The sequence below is a fragment of the Triturus cristatus genome, chromosome 1_2 (assembly GCF_964204655.1).
Source record: "Triturus cristatus chromosome 1_2, aTriCri1.1, whole genome shotgun sequence".
Classification (NCBI taxonomy): domain Eukaryota; kingdom Metazoa; phylum Chordata; class Amphibia; order Caudata; family Salamandridae; genus Triturus; species Triturus cristatus.
The window spans coordinates 1,062,733,518-1,062,745,601 of record NC_140580.1 but is presented as its reverse complement, the minus strand read 5'-3'; the positions used below and the strand labels follow the sequence as shown (position 1 = coordinate 1,062,745,601).

Here is a 12,084-nt window from a genome sequence, read left to right as displayed (position 1 = left end):
TGGCTGCCTAGGCACCTAGATGGCAAACGGCATCTCACTGGCCGCCAAGGCACCTATCACACCCACAGTGCAATCCAGCATGTCATTGACTGCCTAGGCAACTAGAGAGCATAGGAGTAAGTCTGAGCAATCTATGCACCTCCAGCAGCTTGAGCTGGAGTCAAGAACAGACTGGGCACCTACATAGCAGGGGAGTGAGTCAAGTAAAGCCCAGCCATTAACTGAGCTGAGGGCCAAGTACAGGCAGACCCAGCACACACAGATCTCGGCAATGAGTTAAGGGTGGCCCTGGTGCTAATAAATTTCAGAAGTGAGTTACATGGAGACCAGGGACCTACAGTTCTATTCAGAACAAGGGTTGAATTTGTGCAGTTAAGTCGTAGTTTATCGCTTTCCTTCTAAGTTCCACAGTCTCAGGGTTTAGAAAACACTGTAGTCCAAGCCTGCTTTAGGTCTGGGTCCCTGCAGAAGCACGGTGAAGTTATCAATGAACTGCAGCACATCACCCGTCTGTTGGCACAGCCTTCCTGCCTGATGGCAAACATACTGAAAAGCATTGAGAAGGATGCCTGGGTTCGGTGACACCGACCCTACCCATCTAAGAACAATGCAACCCCATGACCCTGCTCAAACACTTCCCTTGCAGGCTAGGCCGAAGGGTGGAGATGGCGAATGGTGGCCGACCTATCTCTCTGGTTGGAGTGACACTCTGGGCTCTCTCTGTGGTCCAGAGTGTGGAATATGAAATGTGTGGTTAAAAGGGACGTAACGCAAGCCCCTGTGATGCAAAGGCGCCCCAAACCTTTCAGGAGAACCACAACCATTTAGGAGGGGGCCCTTTCAGTCAAAGAAAAATGCATATCTGTGAGATATGGGAGACTAAGGGGGTTTATTCACATTCTGCAGGGGGGGGGGCGGGGGGGGGGCATGCTTTTGTTTTAGGCCACTGGTGGATAACAGGAAAAGACACATCTTAACCCTGGCATTTGGTACATGCTTGTAGCTCATTTGTCTCCTATGCCGCTCCTTCCTCTATTTCCATAGCCTTAAACGACGGCTTGCGCATGCGCATGTTTACAAAGGCGGCCACCAATAGCATGGAGATGAGTCATCAAAGGGTTCAATAGGAAAGCCGGCTACAACTCATAACGTGTAAGACTCTACCACGGTGAACACAAAAGCCACACCCCTCTTCTAAAGACCCAATCAGGTTGAAGCACACCTGCTGTGCCACTAAGTTACCTCAAACCAGGTTGCAGCCCTGGTTCGACCAATGGTATTAATCATTTCACAACCACAAACAGCCCTTGTCGGAGAGAGCCTACTAACTCCAGTTTTGGGAAGCTGGCCAGCACATGCCTCCAAAAAATTAAACATTAAAAAAAGAGAATAACGAGGAGACATGTCCAATGTAAGAAATAATTAAGTCATTTACTTGCCAGACATTCTGTCCCTTCTCACACTCTTCAAAAAAGACTATGTACTTTCACACTAGGCAAGCAACCCAGAGCTGGAAGTGGGCAGGGCGCTGGCATGCTGCCAGGTGGGACAGAACATCCCGGCCCCTGCACCACTGCTGGGACTGGAGGCCAACGCTCAGGGCACAGTCTGCTCCAGTTTCCTCCTCACTGGGAAGCGTTCAGCAAGAATCAATGACGAAAACAATTACTGTTTTGTTGTTAACAGTATTAATAGTACTGTTGTTGTTCTTATTACTAATGTTAATAATATCTTTATCAGAAGAAAATAGGAAAACGATGCAGAAAGTCAAACAATAGTGAAAAAAGTGATGCGAGTAGTTATCTGAAAGTTTCGACAGTGCTTACTTCTGCGGGTCAAATTGCATTAAAATTCACAAAAAGTCGCTCTAAAAGTATTGGTATCAGCCACACCTATATTTCTTCTGTGCAATGGTGACTTTAACAAATATTTTGATGAAAAAATGAGTGGGTTTTAGGGGCTGTCAATTCAACGTCCCCACCGGTTAAGGATGTCAGTTTATATAGGAACATTAGTTGAGTATGAATAATGAAAACATGTTTTAGTCAGGCTGTATTTTGTACACAATGTCTAGACCGGATATTGGTGCGATTTTGTAATGGGGGCATTAGTCCAAAAACTAACACAGGGCAAAAACTGTAGCGCTGTGGTCTGAGAACAGCTGCAGTGTTATTCCTCATTTGCCTCCCACAGCAGGGATGCACTATGAATGCCCTGTATCGGTCGTGCGTTTCGCACCATGTCACAATGTAACCCAGTGGTCCTTGGAGAGTGATTTAACTTTCGTACCTGCCCAGTGTCAAGGGTTCATCACCCCTGGCGGCTGTCTCTCAATTCTGCACCACAATAATGACAAAACACCTTTTCAGTCGTTAACTGTTGTACAAATTCAGCCTGACACTGACTGACGGGTACAGCACATTTGCAGGCCCCACAGTTATTCTCTGGGCTGGTTAGTCTAGGTAGAGGCTGCGTGTCTAGTGCTGCCTTCATTTGTTGTTGACTTTTTGGTAATTATGGGAACAAGGCCACTGATGGGCAGCACTTAGTCCCTTGCAATGAATCTTAAATCCAGGCATGCGTTAAGTAGACCCACATTTTCTTTACATTCCCAGCAGATGTGCACAGATCACTGCTGCACTTGCGACCATTATTTAAACAAGCATTTGCAATGCAATAGGTCTCGCATTTGCGAGAGTTTAAGCTATTGGGATTGTAAATGACAAGGCTTTTTATTTATGCGTTTTGAAAACCTGCAAGCGTTTCCAATAGTGTAACTGCTTGATTCACGTGTGAAACCTAATACAAACTCTGTATAGCTATTTTAAGGAAGTGTACTTTTTTATTCACATCATAACAAGTTACAACTTGTAACAAGCATTGACAAGGTCATACGTTATCATTTTTGAAAAGTGTATATAGAAAATGTTTTTACTAACCTTTACTAAAAGGCAAGACAGGTATAGCAGGTGCAGCAGCAGTGCAAGCTTTCCTAACACAATTCAAGCAGATTTGTTTAATGTGAGTGTGAGTATGTATGTGTGTGAGTGACAGAGTACACATGTACTAAAGACTGCAAGATATATTGTGAGAATGAGTGTGAAAGTGTGTAAAACAGTATGTGAGAGAACGAGTGTCTGTGAGAGAATGTTCATGTGTGCGAGAGCGTTTTTGTGTGTGAGTATGTGTGTTATGCTTACAAGTGTGCTGCTGGTCTGGTATACTGGAGGTTATTCTTGCCTTACGGACGAGGGCATTAATGGCATACGGATCAAAGGTATAACCCGTGGCAAAATGCAGGCCCTGACATCCTGCACATAATTCTTAGCATACGGGTGCATCCACAGGAAAATGCTGGAACTGACATAGGAGGTCATTCTTGGCATTAGAGACTTTGTACTCGTGTTTCCGGGGAGTGCAGATGGCAACATGATGACCCCTGTATACTGGAGGTAATTTTTGCACACAACCGATGACTACTGGGTGGAGTATCCATTACATAATTCTGGCACTGGCTTCTATGCAATCCTTGGCATACGGAGCACACCCACAAAAGAAAAATATCCACCATGGCAAAGTGGAATTAATCTTTTTACTTATGACATTTGAAAACATAGGATCTATTCCTCGAAAAGGCCAGGCTGCCCTGACACACCATGAAAGTACTGGAATATTTCAGGGTCTATGGTGTGTTAGCAAATTTGGCCACATTTTCAAACAATTGTCGGGGGAGAAGCCCACTCTTGCAGAAACCCACCTAGAGTAAGTTTGTTTACTCGTTTTGCTCGCTGGAATTCAGGGGAAGTATCACACCCACCACTTATGAAGATCTCTAGCCAGCCTGGTGAGCAGAATTGCAGGCTGTAGAGAGGGCAGTAAAAGAGTCAAGTGTACCCTATGTCTGCAGAAAGGAGGAGCTCAGGGATTTGGCAGTGAAATAATAGCCCTGTCTAATCTGAAAATGGATATAATTGCTTGCATTTCAAAAGTGGCTCAGCGTGTCACTCGCTTCTCCTACCTCTTATGTGGTTGTTGGTGCTTCAGCAACTGGCTTGCCCATCGGAGCACTGGGATGCGAGGGCAGAAATAACTACTTATTCTGCACAACACAAACGTAAATGGGGAAGAAAACAAATATGCAGAGACGCCTTTGCAGCATTACAGTGGATGCCATGGCCATTTTGAACGAGAGAATATCCTTACTGAGAAGCTCTATACACCAATATGATTAGCCTTTGAATAAAAACATGGTCCACTCTGTAGTTTATGCACATAGTGAGCATGTCATGACGCTTCAGCAATATTATTAGTCAATATTAATACAGCATGGTAGAGGAGTCCTCCGATTGCAAACTGCCACATCATTACCTATTTGTAGGTGACCAAACTCCCCTCAGGAGCCAACAGCAGTATGACAAGCACTATTTCTCGATGGCAGCACACACCTTCTGCCCAATCAAATACTGTTCTCAAGGTTACCAACATATGGGAGGTAACAAAACTACTCTCTCAGGTGTGCTTCTCAAGACTCTTTATCTCACTCCTGCAGGATCCTTTTTGTCTTTGCTTTATCCCTTTGTCACACTTTTCCCACCTTTCTCGTCCTCCTTTCCCCTTTTGTGTTTTCCTCTCTCTTGTCCGGAAACGAACTTTAATTAGTACAGGACCCCAAAAATGAGACCAGGTGGGTTCTACCTGCAACCACCCCCTCAAATGAAGCACTGCCACTAAGCCTAATATTTTGAGAACTGTACATAAGGGCTGCCACACCCATGAATATTTTGCAATATCCCATTGAGTAAACTAAAATTGTACCTTTGGTCAACAATGGGTCAGGAGCATTTTTCTGGACTTGCAATGATAAGCAACATTTTTTGCCACAAAATGAATCAGTGAATGGCAAAAGGCTGTAAGATTACTTTGCGAAAACATATGTGGTTTGGATTAAAATCGGTACACACTGTTTTTTAGCTGTCACTGCACTCAGCTGTGAACAGCCTAGGAACAGTGTCAAATCTTCAAAAACATGTGTTGACGGGATCTAGGTGTAACTCATGGTGACCTTAGGTATAGAGGACGATGCTGGCTGGGCTTTGGTGTACCTCATGGTGACCTTAGGTATAGAGGAGTATGCTGGCTGGGCTTTGGTGTAGCTCATGGTGACCTTAGGCATAGAGGAGTATGCTGACTGGGCTTTGGTGTACCTCATGGTGACCTTAGGCATAGAGGAGTATGCTGACTGGGCTTTGGTGCACCTCATGGTGACCTTAGGTATAGAGCAGTATGCTGGCTGGACTTTGGAGTAATTCATGGTGACCTTAGGTATAAATTAGTATGCTGATGGGACTTTGGTGTACCCCATGCTGACCAGGTATGAATGGATAGTTTGACAGGACTTTGGTGTACCTCTTGGTGAACTTAGGTATACATAAATATTCTGAGAGGGGTTTGGCGTACCACATTCTGACCTTAGGAATAGATGGGTATGTTGATGGGACTTTGGTGTACCTCATGGTGATCAGGTATAAATAAGTATGTTGATCAGACTTTGGTGTACCTCATACTTACCTTAAGTTTAAATGAGTATGCTTACAGGACTTTGGTGTACCTCACGGTGACCTTAAGTATCCTTAAGTATAGATTGGTATGCCGACAGGACTTTGGTGTACCTCACGGTGACCGTAGGTTTAAATGAGTATGCTTGCAGGACTTTGGTGTACTCCACAGTGACCGTAGGTTTAGATCGGTATGCTGACAGGACTTTGGCACACCTCATGGGGACCTTAGTGTAAATGAGTATGTTGGCAAGACTTTGATGTACTTCATGGCGACCTTAGGTATACATGAGTATGTTGACGGGACCTTGGTGTACGTCATGGTGACCTTAGGTATTGATAAGTATGTTGACGGGACCTTGGTGTACCTCATGGTGACCTTAGTTATGGATGAGTATGTTGACGGGACCTTGGTGTACCTCATGGAGACCTTAGGTATTGATGAGTATGCTGACTGGAGTTTGGCACACCTCATGGTGACCTTAGCTATAAATGGTTCATTTACATGAGGTTGATAGAAACTACACTGATATCAAGTTAATAGTAGGTTGTCATACCCATGGATGGCTTAAGAAATGATTGTCTGTGCGCAAAGCTTTTCATATAATATTGATACTGTCTGTGCTGCAGTAATAGTCTGAATGTGTTGAGGATAGTGACAAAGGGTATGTGTCTTACGCTTAAAACAGAGCATGCCAAATCGGGTCTAAAAAACAGCACGTTTACGAAAACTCATCCAACATTACATTCACATAATGTGAAAAGGGTGTAGTTTGACACAAGGTTGATATAAACTGTGTCGGCATAACCTGGCACGGTGCTTACGCAAGACTGATGTACAAAACGACTGGCAGTGCTTGAAGACCTACGGTTTGACACAGAGTAAGCATGTTGATGCAGGGATGGTGCCAAACATTATAATGTTGATGTAAGGTGAGGAATAATCTATTCTCAGCGCTTACCTTAGGCTGATAATACTGTTGATGTTAGGCTAATACAGCACTGCTTACCGGAAGTCTGGCATTTAATTAGGATATCAATAAAGTAACAGATGGAGCGGGGCGTTCACAAGCGTTGGAAAAAAATCTGATTTAAAATGTGGACTAAAAACACCTTTTTTAATTTATAAAGTAGTTTTATTAGCGAAACTATATTAAGATCATTGCGATATTAATAAATGAACATGTTATTTTCTTATAACCAGGGTATGCGGTCTGGAAACTGGTAAGCCCAGGATTTAGATACGTTTGAAGACTAATTAAAAAAGTTGGTGCAGGGCTGGATGTTTTTCAAACAAAAAATGTCAAGCAAAACTTATACGTGAAGTATAAGGTACAACTTTGATTAAACATTTAAAGAGACGGCTCAATATTTTACCAACACATAAATCCTGCACATTTATATAGCAACATCTATGGCAGTCTTCTCCAACGAGTAGCTCGTAAGCTTCTGGTGGTTCTCTAGCTACCTACAAGTAGCTCTCCTGTATTCAGCCCACTCTACTGAATTAGATATTTTTTGCTTTGCTAAATTAATTCTATGCATCCCAGTATTAAGAGTCTATATTTAGACATACATATGCATATTTTCAGAAGTCATAAGCCGATGTTTGGAGAGCAATGGTTGAATTTCCAAAATATATTTAAAGCTCAATGTTTGAGTGCTATATTATGCAGTGCTGGGGAGACATATTGCTAATATTACCTTGGTGCCAGGGGCTTTCCAGCTACGGCTGTCACATGTTAACCATGTATCTTTCCTATTGATGAAGGTATTTTTTTTACATCACTGCTGGTGACCCTGCCTTGTGCACAGAGTTGATGTGATCACTGCTGGTAATCTTGAATGGGATGCCCAGTAATATAATCTTTTGTCAAAGGCTCATTTTAACAACACAAATAATATTAGTAGCTCAAAAGGATCTTCATTGAACATAAGTAGTCCTTATTATAGAAAAGGTTGGATATATCTGATCTACAGGCTGTAGTATCAGACAGGGGAGCAAAAACTCAGAAGAGTAATTCCAGTGATTGTTAGGATGAAAAACAGTCTCAAGAGGTAATTTTCTAAGCAGCAAAATGGCAGAGCAATCGTACAATGATATACTTCATCGAACTTGCCCGAACAGGCACTTATCACCGTGACACTACTCTCTTTAAAAGGCTGTGCTGTTTGGACATGTGCCACTTCAGCAATGAAACCTGACTACTGGACTATGGAGAGCCAAACGTGCAGATCCAGTTCACAGGGCAGGGCAGCCTGTAAACTATGTCATGGCTCTACTACAAGGCAGGAAACAGAGAAGCTGAAAACACCACAGGGATTAACAAGCAATCACCCTTCATTTTACAGATCTTCCCAGAACTCCTGAAATATTCTCGTTGTGTCTCGCAACAAGACTGCAACCAGTTACTGACCATTTCTGACAAAATAGGCAGTCACAGATCCAACATTACAGAATGTCAGGTCACATATATTTCTTGATGAAAGAAATTCAAAAGGTAACTCTGTTATACTGAATTTAAAACTGAGCTGCAGGGACTGGACATTGACACAAAAAGCCTCACCACCAGCAGAAGGTTAGGCCAAAGGCAAGAAAGCTTGCTACACTTAAAAATGCGCTGCGATCTATCAAGTTTAGCTACCCGCTGGACCCCCTTCCTCCCGCAAAACTCAGACTTTTAGATGACTCCGTTTTAACCGTTATTCTAAAGCTTCTTAATACCTCTCTGAGTGAAGGCAACGTACCCCAAAATTGACAGCACGCTCGTGTACCCCCCCTCCTTAAAAAAGCTGATCTGGACCCTTCCTGCTGGTCTATCCTGAGCCGGGAAACCCCTTGGGGTAGCTGCGCGCATTATATGTCTCATAAATAAATATATAAAATAAAAGCTTACTATTTGCCTTAGACCAACACAACTAGTCAAGGAACACATTTCCGAATGCCTGTGCCTCGAAAGGTACACCATCTGGTTCCAACCAGCTATGGCGTAGAGTCTAACTCTGCATAGTCACCTCATGCATGAAATACTGCAAAACTGCATAAATAGACCACCCCTGAATACTAAACTAAAATCCATTAATACAAAAACAGGTGGCCAGTATGTGCCCTTTATGAACAAGCTAGCACACACAAAACCCACTATAACGTCACATCATTACCTTCAAGTGTACCATGCGCAGACCGTCTGGGGAAACAGTCCAAGATAGGTAGAGAAATGGACACTACTGTCTAACAAGCACTACAAACCACATGCATAAGGTAACAATCTGACAGTGGATATTCAAGCGGATTAAGTACACAATCAAGCCTTAGTGGGTGCAGGATCACATCTTTGAAGAACCCTGCATCCCTATCAGAGGGCACAGGTCAGCTGCTGGCTCTTCAAGAGGCATCTAGAACAGAGGTCTTCAAACTTTTTTGCTCTGAGACCCGCCCCACTCCCCACCGGGTATCCCCCACTCCAAAAATATATGGCAAGGATATGGGGAGTGAGAGGGTGAGGAATGATCGCGGGGGGGGGGCAGGGATCATGAGATCATTGCAGGGCTGCTTTTCTGTGGATCGTAATCCACAGTAAATGTGGGACTTGTAAAAAAGCAAAAGCATCAAACAAAAACAGATTTGACTAAAAACACTATTCCCAATAATAAGGGAGCTCCAGGCCCCAATGCTCTCCATCTGCTGCACTAAGGATTGCTGTAGCCCTGATCACAGGGTTTGGCTTTTCTTTCTCTCCTTCCCCACGATGTCTGACCATCACTTCAATATCGAAACAAGTCCAGTCGCTTTCTAAAAAAAAAAAAACAGCTACTGCATGCAGCCCCTTTTTTTTTTAACCAAGGGCCACCTAACCCTAGCAAGGAAAATAAGCTCCCACGCCCACTTTTTATTGTAAAACATTCATAGTTGTGAAGCAGTCGGACCCTGGGCAAAAGTGTCACTGCACCGGCTTCGATAATGATAGCTAATACTTTGCTGTCGCCTCGGACCTTTGTTACCAACATGGGCCACCATCTCACACCACAGCTCTACCTCCCATCTCACACCATCCCTCTCCCTCCCATCTCTCATTATCCCTCTCATCTCTCTGATGCCCAAATCAAGGGGTCTCCTCTACTTTGTTTTTCCCCTCTCTTGGGCCATTGCTCCAAAGCTCAAAGAAACATTGGCAAAGCAAGTATGCCCTGGGCTTCTAAAGCAGCGCCAGAACCATTGATAACTACAGCTGTTCAAAGCAGGCTGTGTACTCTGCCCACTCAGCAGGACTACTACTTCTAGGCCAGGTGCCCAAAGCACGTTTTCTGTGACTTTATGTAAAAAGTAACACCAAAAACGCATATTTAGCCCCCCTGGCCCTGTTCAGTGCGCACCAATGGTGACATGAGCCCTAAAGCTAGCAAGGAAAATGCAGCCCATGTTCTTTTTCATAGTAAGACTTCCATAACTGGGGTCCAAAGCCCACTTCCAGAGGAGGGGTGTGGCTCCTGTGCTGTGAAACAGAGAGTAGAGAACTAAAGTAGAAGCATGCCTTCTCACCAAGGTGCCCGCTACCTGAAAGAAATGTAAATGCGTGCAATGGTTGGGGCCAGTGTAGGTTTTAATTAATGGAGTCACTTAGCTTCATGGTAATAAATATGTATTCTTTTGTGAGATACAATGTGTGTCTATTAAAAAGGAGTGCACCCTTTTAATGGACACATATGAAAATATTTACTCTAGATATAGTCTGAAGGCTTGTCACTAAAATGAATATTTTTAAAGCACTTTTTATTTCTTAAACAGTATTTTGAAGAAGCCGGTTTTGTAAAGTGTAATACAATTTTAAAATAATTACACTTACAGTGCTTTCTGTCACAGACTGGGACCTCGTAGCACTATAAACAAGTCACTATTCCTCACTGCACCAATCAGGATTTAATTCTGTGACTCTCTGGTCACACACAAAGACATCAGCATTGATCACATTAGCCAACTGATGTTTCATAAGGTAAAATAGTATATTTCCCTTTGATTAGTTTAACTTGGATTCTTTTATTTATTTGAGGTGTGTTTTTATATACAGTTACCCAAAGGTGACAAAAAGCAATAAAATGGCAATTTTTCCTTCTTTTTAGACATGTATTTGACTCCGTCTTAACACTCACTGACCTTGCCCATGCTACTCAGTAGTACCATCCTTACACTTTTTTATCGGCTTTAACTGCAGCAAGGAGCAGCATGTAAATGAAGATGGCCTAGAAACGCGCCTTCCGCGCTTCCAGGTTACCTTCATTTACATGTAACTGCAGAGCCATTTACACCCCACCCTGGGAACACATCCACGGCCCCCCGAGGGAACGCGCCCCACAGTTTGAAGACCTCTGATCTAGAAGATGTCGTGATCAGATAATCTTCAAGAAGTAGTAAGTTACAACAGACTCAGGGCCCAATGTACTCAACATTTTTAGAGTCGCAACAGTCCAAATCACTGTTTGAGAGCAAAAAGGACTTTTTACAATGTACTTAAGACATTTACCGACTACTAAAATGGGTTTGTGACTCCATACCGAATCGGAATTTGGAAGGGGTGTGTGGTGGCCATCCCTTCCGAAATAGGCATTCAGTAGATGTATAAATGATTTGCGACCATAATTGCAGCCACAAAACTATTAAAATGTTTCAAACCCCCAAATTGGGGTGTTAGCCCATCCAGAAAAGGGATGGAACCTGTTGGACTCCTTTCACTTGAAAAAAAGATTGAGAAAGAAAAGGCAGTGGCCGACAGGACCCCTGTCAACTCTCAGTGAAACTTAAAAATAAGAAGAAAAAAAACTTTCTCTTTATATAAATACATTTACAGAAATGGTGGCATGTCAGTCTTTTCCCTGCCAGGACACTCATCCTCAGCCTAGTTGCATCTTGAATTTGGCCTTGTCAAGCAATCGATAGCAAAACAAATGATCTTTCACCAAACTATGCTACAAGATAAAACAGACCAACAGCGGGACCCTGAATCATCATCTTTAAGGAGAAATCACCAGCAGAGACCACTCTCCGGCTAGAGTCTACCTTAATAACTTGCTAGCATCCCTTGGCCTAGCAGACCAATGGAAGACACCCTCCACCTTCTCCCAAGTCAAAGCCTTGGTAAACAGGACAGCCAAACATACTCGCTGCTGGCCGACAAAGATGCATTTGAGTCGAAGCGCCTCGCCTGGCTCACATTGGTGTTCTATAGCAAGCTAGCACCACAACCACGTCTGGGCACCAGTATCAAAGCCCAGATCAAAACATCATTCCGAAGATACTGCTTGGGCTGCCTTCCACCACTTCTCTATCTGTCACAATGGAAGCAAGACGGCACAATGGAGCTTTGTCGACTCTGCGGAAAACATCCAGAGACTGTGGTTCACCAAATCTGTGTATGCGACGCAAACATAAAAGACCGAAAAACCATTTTAACACCAGTTTGGATCCAGAGGCGTTTACGTTGCTGCAGGCCCACGATTATAGCTAGCTTCAAATCAACGGACACCGAGCTCTGCT

The 12,084-nt window shown here is 43.4% G+C and overlaps 1 protein-coding gene across 5 annotated transcripts in view; it reads right to left on the bottom strand.

Moving 5' to 3' along the window:
- Positions 1 to 12,084, bottom strand: part of RXRA (retinoid X receptor alpha) — a 440,219-nt gene that overhangs the window by 39,371 nt on the left and 388,764 nt on the right. The window lies entirely within an intron of this gene.